Here is a 9,222-nt window from a genome sequence, read left to right as displayed (position 1 = left end):
TTTGTTACTCTTTGATGTTTATCTGTCCACTCTTGAGTTAGAACAAAGAAATATAAGAAAACTATGAAAAAATTAACTATCAAGTATAGGAAGCAGGATGTGGACACAGAATTAACTGTATAGAAGTTACTGCACAATATCCAAAAATGTTTATGTAGAGGTAACTGCAAAAGTTGGGAAGGACAGAACCATCCTTTCAAGTTACAGGATAATGATTAGTATGATTCCATCCCTTTATATTGATTTTAGGTAACTCCCACTTTTTTGTAATATTACACTTGCTTTCAGAACTTTAGAATAAATTACTTTTTTTCATTTTAGTTCTTTTCAAAATCCAAACGCTGGGCTTGCCTGTATTATCATCACACCAGCATATCTGTCTAACTAACAATTTCTCTTAATTCTTTAATACTGGTAGCTGATGAGTACATCTTTTACAAGTGAAATCCTGGGGCTCTAGAACTTTAAAGATCACACTGGATTTTTTTATGCCTATATACTTTTCCAGCCCTTTGATTCTGGAAATGAAGAAATACTATTCTTTATTTCTCTAACAAAACTTACAGAATTCTTTAGCACTTGGAATGCAACTGTAATTACTCTCATAATGAAGAGAGAAATCTATATTTTCAATTTTAACAGAAAAAGCCCAAGAAGTAAAATAGTCGAAATCCCATCTCAGCAGGCTTAGCAATTACCAATAATAATCCGGGACTCATTCTCTTCATATTTTCAATTTTAACAGAAAAAGCCCAAGAAGTAAAACAGTCGAAATCCCATCTCAGCAGGCTTAGCAATTACCAATAATAATCCGGGACTCATTCTCTTTTAGTCACTCTTCATTTTATCCACACCTTTAAAGAGTGATTTCATAAAAGCTTTAATAACATCCATTATTATGGAAATGGCAAAACATCTGGTAAGAAACTTCAAGCTCAGTCAGGCTATTATAAAAACAGGACAAGAGAAAACCTCTACAGTTACTAATAAGATGAGAGTTCTGACAATCCCAGAGATAATCAAAGTCAATTTTATAATACTTTTAACAAGATTTTTACTTAATGAAATTTCATATCTGAACAAGGTAGATACATGTATTATAATAAGGATGACGAGAAGGACTCAGTCAACGTTTTTGACTAAATGCATGAAAATTAATGAAGAACATTGATAAAAAACTTTTATCACATTTAATAAAATATTCTAAGTATATTTTTCTTGCTACTAAATATTCTCTTGGTTCTTATTTCTTATATTGGTTTGTGAACATAACAAAATCAAAAGTATTTAAAATGTAGCCTATACGAAATGTTATTCTGAAGGTATACACTACAGAAATGTTACACGAACACACTCACATTTCCATATGTACTTTATGGCTTAAATATAAATGACTTATGTTATCTATTTTGGAGTACCTCTACCATTGTTCCCTTTTAGATTATAAACAGAAGGTTATGTGAGGAATGTGGTATAAAAGCCATACAATAATTTCCTGCTTATCCATTGTCACATTTCCAGAAGCCTCAACCTACAAGAATTTTGGGAGATATACATAATGAAACAGAACTCTAAGTAGGGGGGATAATTATGTTGCATTTCTTCCTACAGGATCAGCATGTAAATACCTTGCTATCTTACTAAGAATATGGATATTTTATCTGTGTGTAAAATGAAGTTTAAGTATTTCAATTTAAAGGTTGAATTATTGTCTACGTCCCACTTCTGGGATTTTTCAGATACTACAAATTAGGAGCAATAAAGAAGAGGAAAACAATTTGAAACTTATACACTGAAAAATACTGACTAGAGTAAGAGCTGACTTCTCTTTGAGGTATGACAGGGAGGGGTCAACAAAATTACCAATAGGTGTGGAGTATGCATAAAGCAAATGTACTTCACAGGGCCTGGTTTTCCAAAGCCTTGCAGTTTCAAATATTGACTCTGCAAAAGACAGGAAATTTTCCCCAGGCTACAGTTTCTATTGTAAGATAAAGAATTGTAACACAGCAAGATTGCTGGCTCAAAGACAGACAGGTTACTGATTGATATGTAAAGATACTAGGAAATTGCTGTAAGAAAAGAATGTTGGCTGAAATCAAGCTTTTGTTGCAAATTTCATTATGGAAGGTCACCTTGCCTGTCTTACTGAATGTTACCAGCTTCTATTGTTAAACTTGTTAAACTATACTTAGCAAAAAACCACCTATGTTCTCTTCCTGTAACTTCCTGGTCTGGAGAATAAATGCAGTATGAGAACCCCAATTCGTGGTTAATTTCCCAAATGGAAGGAATGCCTCTATCTTGAGGGTTCTGGGAGATTAACCCTTTTTGGGGGCTTCTCACTACTCAGAAGAGATGGGCTTTGAGTAATCTTTGGCGGCTCCGTCACCCAGGGTAAAAGGGGTGACAAATCTGTGGGAAGCAAAGCAACAAATAGGCTCTACTTTAGAGTAGTGCAAATAGTCTTGCACCTGGGATTAACCCCAAGGACACTGCTCTATTAAAATATTTGACACTGTTAACTACACAAAAAGATACTGATTCTGCCTGAAGTACCTCTTATGGGATGGACAGGATCTCGTGGCCTGTGACCAGCTTTGAAATTTCTTTGAAGTTTCATGTTTTACTTTAAATAGTTGCATGAATTCTGCATCCTGATCCAAATATACATGTGATTTTAATTTAAATTTATGGTTCTCCTCTCTTCATACAACCCACCCTTAAATCTTGTAGCAAAATATGTTTCCAGATATATGTCATGTTAATTGTAGTAGTTTCTTTTGCCCTTTGGTTCACTCAGCTGCATAACCAATTAGAAAAGGTCGAAAAGGGTGACATATAATTCAGAAAGATTTCCATTAAAAATGGCTGAGAAAGAAGAACTCTGTGGGAATTAAAGGAATAATTTTCAGTAACTGAAAAAAATGCCTTCATGTGAAACACTAATTGCTCCCAAAATAACAGGTAAAGCTTGTTTGAACAACAAGCAATTATTATTTGGTTACTGTAGTTCTTCACCCTACTTTAGAGAATAATCATTTCAGTTTACTTACACAGAAAATAAGAACATTATAAGATTATCTAAATTATGTAATACTGAAAATAATATTTCAGCTGACATGTTAGCAACTTTGCATTTTCTACCAGTTTCAAACAAAAACATGGTTTAATAGTAAATTATTTCAGTGTGGTCATACAAAGAAATTATGTAGATTGTGTAGATATTAATATATTAAAGAAAGATAACCAACTGCTTGCTAAACAATACAGTTTTGGCATCTAATTCTTCCTAAATAAAATGATAGCTAGTAATGTCTAAAAGAAAAAACTTTCACAGACATCTCAAAAATACTGATATTTAGTTCTTAGAAGTTCAGCAATATTTTAGGAGTCTTAAATAGCACTATGTATAAAAAATAGTGTTAATAACAACTAATACTTAGCACTTACCATGTGCCACCATTGTTCTAATGGCTTTCTGTGTGTTAACTCATTTAATCTTAATCCTAAAAGGCAGTTTTACAGACCAGGTACGTGAGACACAGGGGGATAAATAATGGCACATAGAAGCTAAGTAGCAAAACTAGAACATGCACCCAGGCAGTCTGACTCCAGGGAGCGTAGCTCTGCTTCAGCACAGTAACACTAAGAACAGTGTTCCCACTGATCATTCAGCAAATACCTTTCTCAAGCAAAACTAGAACATGCACCCAGGCAGTCTGACTCCAGGGAGCGTAGCTCTACTTCAGCACAGTAACACTAAGAACAGTGTTCCCACTGATCATTCAGCAAATACCTTTCTCAAGACTAACTGTGTGTCAGGCACTATGCCAGGCTCTGGGAATGAAGAGAAAAATAAGGCACAGCCCCTGTCCTCAAAGAGTTGACAGCCTAAACTGAGCACAAGAGTTCAAGGGCTTATTTCTCCTAATATACTATATATTGAATCCATTTTTGAGGAATATGTAATAATGTCTTTAAGGTCCCCTCTAACATCATACAGCACTTGGATGAGGCAGTTGTTTCCTTTGTTAATACTAATAAAGGAAATGCCACTATTTTGCATGGAGAACTTCAAGAAAATCATTAAACAGAATGCAATTAAATGGCAAACAATACACCTGTGCCTTTGAATTGCTAACTGTCACCCATGACTCTACTTAAGGGTTGCACAGGGGGAGAGGTGAGGACTACCAACATTGGTCAGAATAATTCTTGCATGGGACTGTCCCATGGGTTGCAGGATGTTTCATATCTCTGGCCCTGCCCACTCAGTGCCAGTAATCATTCCCCACCCCTCAGTCACTGTGACAATGGAAAACACCCCCATATACTTCTGAATACCCTAAGGAGGTACAACTGCCCCCAGGTGAGAACAATGTTTCAAATTTTAAATATCTATTTTTATTTCACTTTTGCTGTAATTTTTATCCTCACTGCTACAACATGGACTCAAGCCCTGTGGCTAGGATCTAAATCAAAAACATAGGAAGGCAAGACCCTTCTAAAAAATAGTATAAAAAATCTGTAATGTGCAAACATAAACCCCTTCTTCAGGATCAGGAATACCACAGAGCTTATCTCCACACGTTATTATTAGGAAAAGCAATAATTAGATGACATATTAAGTTTTTAATTAGCAATATGTATTATAATTGATGTTCAAGGCAATATTAGAAGAATGTATAAAAAGATAAAAGAATAATCCCTTCAACCTTTGGCCACACTTGTTTTTGTTCTAATATGGACATTCATTAAGATTTTAAATACTATTTCAAGAAAATATAATGTTTAAGAACATAGGAATTAACTTTACTAGGTCAGTCGGTCAACATTTTTATTTTGTGTGCAAATTTTTATTTATTTTATATGTAATTTTATGTATTAGGTGATAATATGTTCTATCAACATAATTGCTAAGAACTGGTAAGACTCTTCTTCCATCTTTGGCAAAATAAAGCAAATCTCTGAGTAGCAACAGATACCTTTTCTTAACTCTGATCTGGGTGAAGTCAGAGAGAAAGCTGTGATTTTATTAGTCACACCCTGGACTATTTCTGAGGGCTCAACTTCAGGCCTGATTATTCTGGAAATATGACAATTCAAGAACTCAGGTAATGATATGGATTCAAGCAAAATCTAAAACATATAGTTAAAATCATAAAATACCTTCTATGTAGGAAAGCAACCAACACAGTGTATTATGGACTTATAGGTTCTATTTGCTTATAGATTAGTATTATTAAACATACAACTTATAAAAGAAATAATTAAAATGCATTCTTTATGTTCAGTATGCTACTATTTATAAACTCCAGCTTTGGGATATCACCATGGCAACAGGAATATACAATCAGCTCAGTCCTCTATGCTATGATTTAAAGATTGCAATATGCTTAAGAAAGGCAGAAACAATTTCACAATAGTCATCAACCTGCTCATAAAATAGGAGAAAGATGGGCCGGCCTCATGGCGCACTCGGGAGAGTGCAGCGCTTGGGAGCGCAGCAGTGCTCCCACCGTGGGTTCGGATCCTATATAGGGATGGCCGGTGCACTCAGAGTGGTGCGGGCGATGCCAAGCCAAGGGTTATGATCCCCTTACCGGTCACAAAAAGGACAAAAAAAAAAAAAAAAATAGGAGAAAGATGAGATGAGTATTTGAAATGGCAGATAAAAAAATAAATAAAAATAAAAAAATAAATCATTCTGTTGGACGATGACTGATAGCTACTCTGATAGTTGAGAGAATGAAATATTTCTAAAATAAATGAATGAGTGATTAATAAGCCAACAGAATGATTTAAAACAAGAGGAAGAAAATTCAGATAGAAGAGCTATTGTGTGCAAACAACCATGTGATGTTTGTTTACAATTTCTCCTGTAAGACAGAACTGACAAAAACCTATTAGTTTGGTTTTCAGAGCACATGTACTTAGTCTTCAGATTAGAACAAAGATAAAATGGTGCATAAGATCACATCAATTGCCCTCAAGGAACATGTGTGTATGCATGTGCATTAATTAAACTTAGTATTTACAGAGTGCATTTAGGTGCCCAGGAACACAAAGAAAACTTAAGCATTGTCCCTGGCCTTAAGAATTAATAGTCTAATGGAGAAAACAGTACTCTAAATAAAATGTAACAATTTACTATAACTGCTGAAGCAGAAGTACATAAAAGTACTACGGGAACATAATTCCATAGCAATATTTTTCTCAATTATTCAGAAAGAATTGATGCTTGTGTATATACCAAAGTCCAGATGTTATTGAAAGTTAAGAGGCAGAGATTTATGAAATACTGTAAAATTCACAGTCCGATGAATTGACCAGAAGCAGATCAGTGGACATAAAGACATTCAACTGAAGTATGATTCCTCAACTTAAATAATTACAAGTTCTTCAAATTTCTAAAATATCTACCTGCTGTAAGGAAGTGTAACACTGACTGTAGTGAAAGCTTTATTAAATGACACTGTTAACTGACTAATCAGCTACTCAAGTGTGACTTCTGGGACAATAATGCCTGACAGCATCATTCTTCTCTTTGTAGGGTAAATACAAGAGAAGAGCAAAGTAAAAACCTCTCAGCTCCCTGGACAGAAAGCTCGCCAGTGTGCTAGGCAGAACAAATGGCAAATGGGCTTGGGAGTGGGTGAAAACATCAGAAGTTCCACAGTCACCCTGGAACACTCTGCTTCTCGTTTTAGGTTACCAGCGTTTCCTTTTGATTGTCAGTGTCACTACTGAAAAGGGGCTCAAGCTTCAACTTAATTCAGTGGAAAACAGGCTGAGACTGCAACCTTTCTCAAAGTCACATAAGGCAAATACCATTTTCCCCCCAAGCTACTGCTTGGGACACAAAATTCTTGAAAAAATTACTCGTAAAGCCCAGACCCATTCCCTGACATGGATCACTGAAAAAAGAAAACCCATTCAGTAAGCAAAACTGAAATTGCTTTTTCCTAGTTAGAAAACATTACCACCTAGGTCACTTGAACCACTTGAACTGTAGTCTGTATCTCAAATACTTTTCTGTCATTTCCTATTATCCTTACATTCAATAAACATTCTTTAAATGCTTACTGTGTCTTACACCTGGGGTCGAACACTTTCTCTTAAAGGGCCAGGTAGTAAATATTTTAGGTTTTGCAGGACAAGATATAAAATCAAGGAAATTCTGTAGGTACTTACAATACTGATAAAGTTATTTAAATATATCCTACTTAAAATATAAAATCATCTTTCATTTGCAGGGAAAAAAGGGCCATAAATCAATAAAACCAATATTAATAACATATTATATTATTCTCTCAACAACTTTGGTTAGTGAGTATTATTTTTCTCATTTTTCAGATAAGGAAATGAAGCTCAGACTAGTCATATGATTTGGATGTATTAGTAGGTTGTATAGCCAGGATTCAAAGTTATAGCTTGTGGATAACGGCACAGTTAATATCTCCAACATCCCATATGTAGCTCTCTCAAATGCAAAGAGATGGAGTAATTCCTAATAACTCAGATTATGAAGTGTATCCTAAAATAGTATCATAAGTATTACTAATTCTAATTAACATTGGTAATAAAATAGTAAATATTTATGATTTCAGTGACCTGACACTGTTCCAGATTCTTAAATCTTTGATCTCATTTGCTCAATGGAGAAGCTACTGTTATTTTCCCATTTTACAAGGGAGGAAACTGAGGAGGAAAGAGATAAAATAACTTGCCTAAGGATCCCAGTATTACTCCACAGCAGAACTGGTGCATTACTCCAGGTCTTCCTAAAGTTAAAACTCTAGTTGTTTTGAGACTCAAGTTGTAATTCTCCATTTTAATTTGAGATTTTTTTTTTTCTTGTTCATCCTTCAGGGTTGCTAAGGGATAACTACTTCCTTTCTTCTATCTCTATGGTCAAAGGGATCACATAATTCAAAACTAAAAACTAAATACAACTGTTGGGATTAAAGGGTGAAATCAAGTGTAATTTTTCTGAGAGTTAAATCATAAAATTTATGAAAAACCAATGAGGTGAAGAACAGAAATCCCAGACTAAAGCAAAATTTGAGAGTAGCCACGTTGGTAATGTTAACGCATCTTCATATGTAAAAATTTTTATGTAAAAAATCCTAAGAGAATGTCTTTACTCAGCATGGAATACAGGAAGAGAAAATACAGAAGTGTGCCAAGAGGCAAACTTTGACAAAGACCAGAAGAAGGGGTAACCCAAAGACTTGGCTCATCTAGTTCTCTGCACCAAGTACTTTCCTACAACAGAGACAGATGATGCCATTACACATTGTCACTACACCTAGATGGCAAATATGTTTCATGTTACCTGCCAAATCCTAATGAATTACAGTGGAAGTTCTTCAGGGCTGTGTTGAAAGGGCTTTGTAGGCCAAGTCTTAAGTCAGTGGGGAGGGGTGCCATGACTGATTAGCCATCTCTGCCAGGAGTCAGAGTGGCTGTATTAGCAGACCCTTCCATACCACTTGATCCCACTTTTCTGATTTTGTGAGGACAAAACTTCTGAGTGTAATCAGAATTTCATGTATCTTTCTATACAGAGAACAGCCTGATATCCAGGAGTCCAGATCTCTTGACCAATATATTTCTGGTTTGCAGACTAATCAATTGTCATTCTAGTTCACTGACTAGCATTTTGTGAAGCTGGTTATATAAACTCCAACCGGGCAGTAGTATCCACTCTCAGTGAACTGACAAAGCCAGTTTTCTGCGTCAGCAATACAGGTTGATCATCCCAAATTCAAAAATTCGAAGTTCAAAATGCTCCAAAATTTGAAACTTTTTGAGCGCCAACATGATGCTCAAAGGAAATGCTCACTGGGCCAGCCCGTTGGTGCACTGCTACAGTGCACCGCTTGGGAGCGCGGCGGTGCTCCCGTCAAGGGTTCGGATCCCACATACAGACCGGTTCCCGCTCACTGGCTGAGCGAGGTGCGGGCGCAACACCGAGGGTTGCGATCCCGTTGCCGGTCCCAGTCCGGTACGGGCGTGACACTGAGGGTTGCGATCCGTTGCCGGACACAAAAAAATAGACAAAAAGGAAAAAAAAAAAAAAAAAAGGAAACGCTCACTGGAGCATTTCAGATTTCAGATTTTCAGATTTGGGATGCTCAACCAGTATAATACAAATATCCCAAGCATTTTGGATAAAGGATACTCACTCAACCTGTACTGATGAACAGATCCCAT

The 9,222-nt window shown here is 35.8% G+C and overlaps 1 protein-coding gene across 1 annotated transcript in view; it reads right to left on the bottom strand.

The window, feature by feature from the left end:
* The window catches only part of CBLB (Cbl proto-oncogene B, E3 ubiquitin protein ligase), a 208,529-nt gene that overhangs the window by 55,836 nt on the left and 143,471 nt on the right, over positions 1 to 9,222 (bottom strand). The window lies entirely within an intron of this gene.

The sequence above is a fragment of the Galeopterus variegatus genome, unplaced genomic scaffold, assembly GCF_000696425.1.
Source record: "Galeopterus variegatus unplaced genomic scaffold, G_variegatus-3.0.2 Scaffold2457, whole genome shotgun sequence".
Taxonomy (NCBI): Eukaryota; Metazoa; Chordata; class Mammalia; order Dermoptera; family Cynocephalidae; genus Galeopterus; species Galeopterus variegatus.
This window is presented reverse-complemented; position numbering and strand designations above follow the sequence as displayed.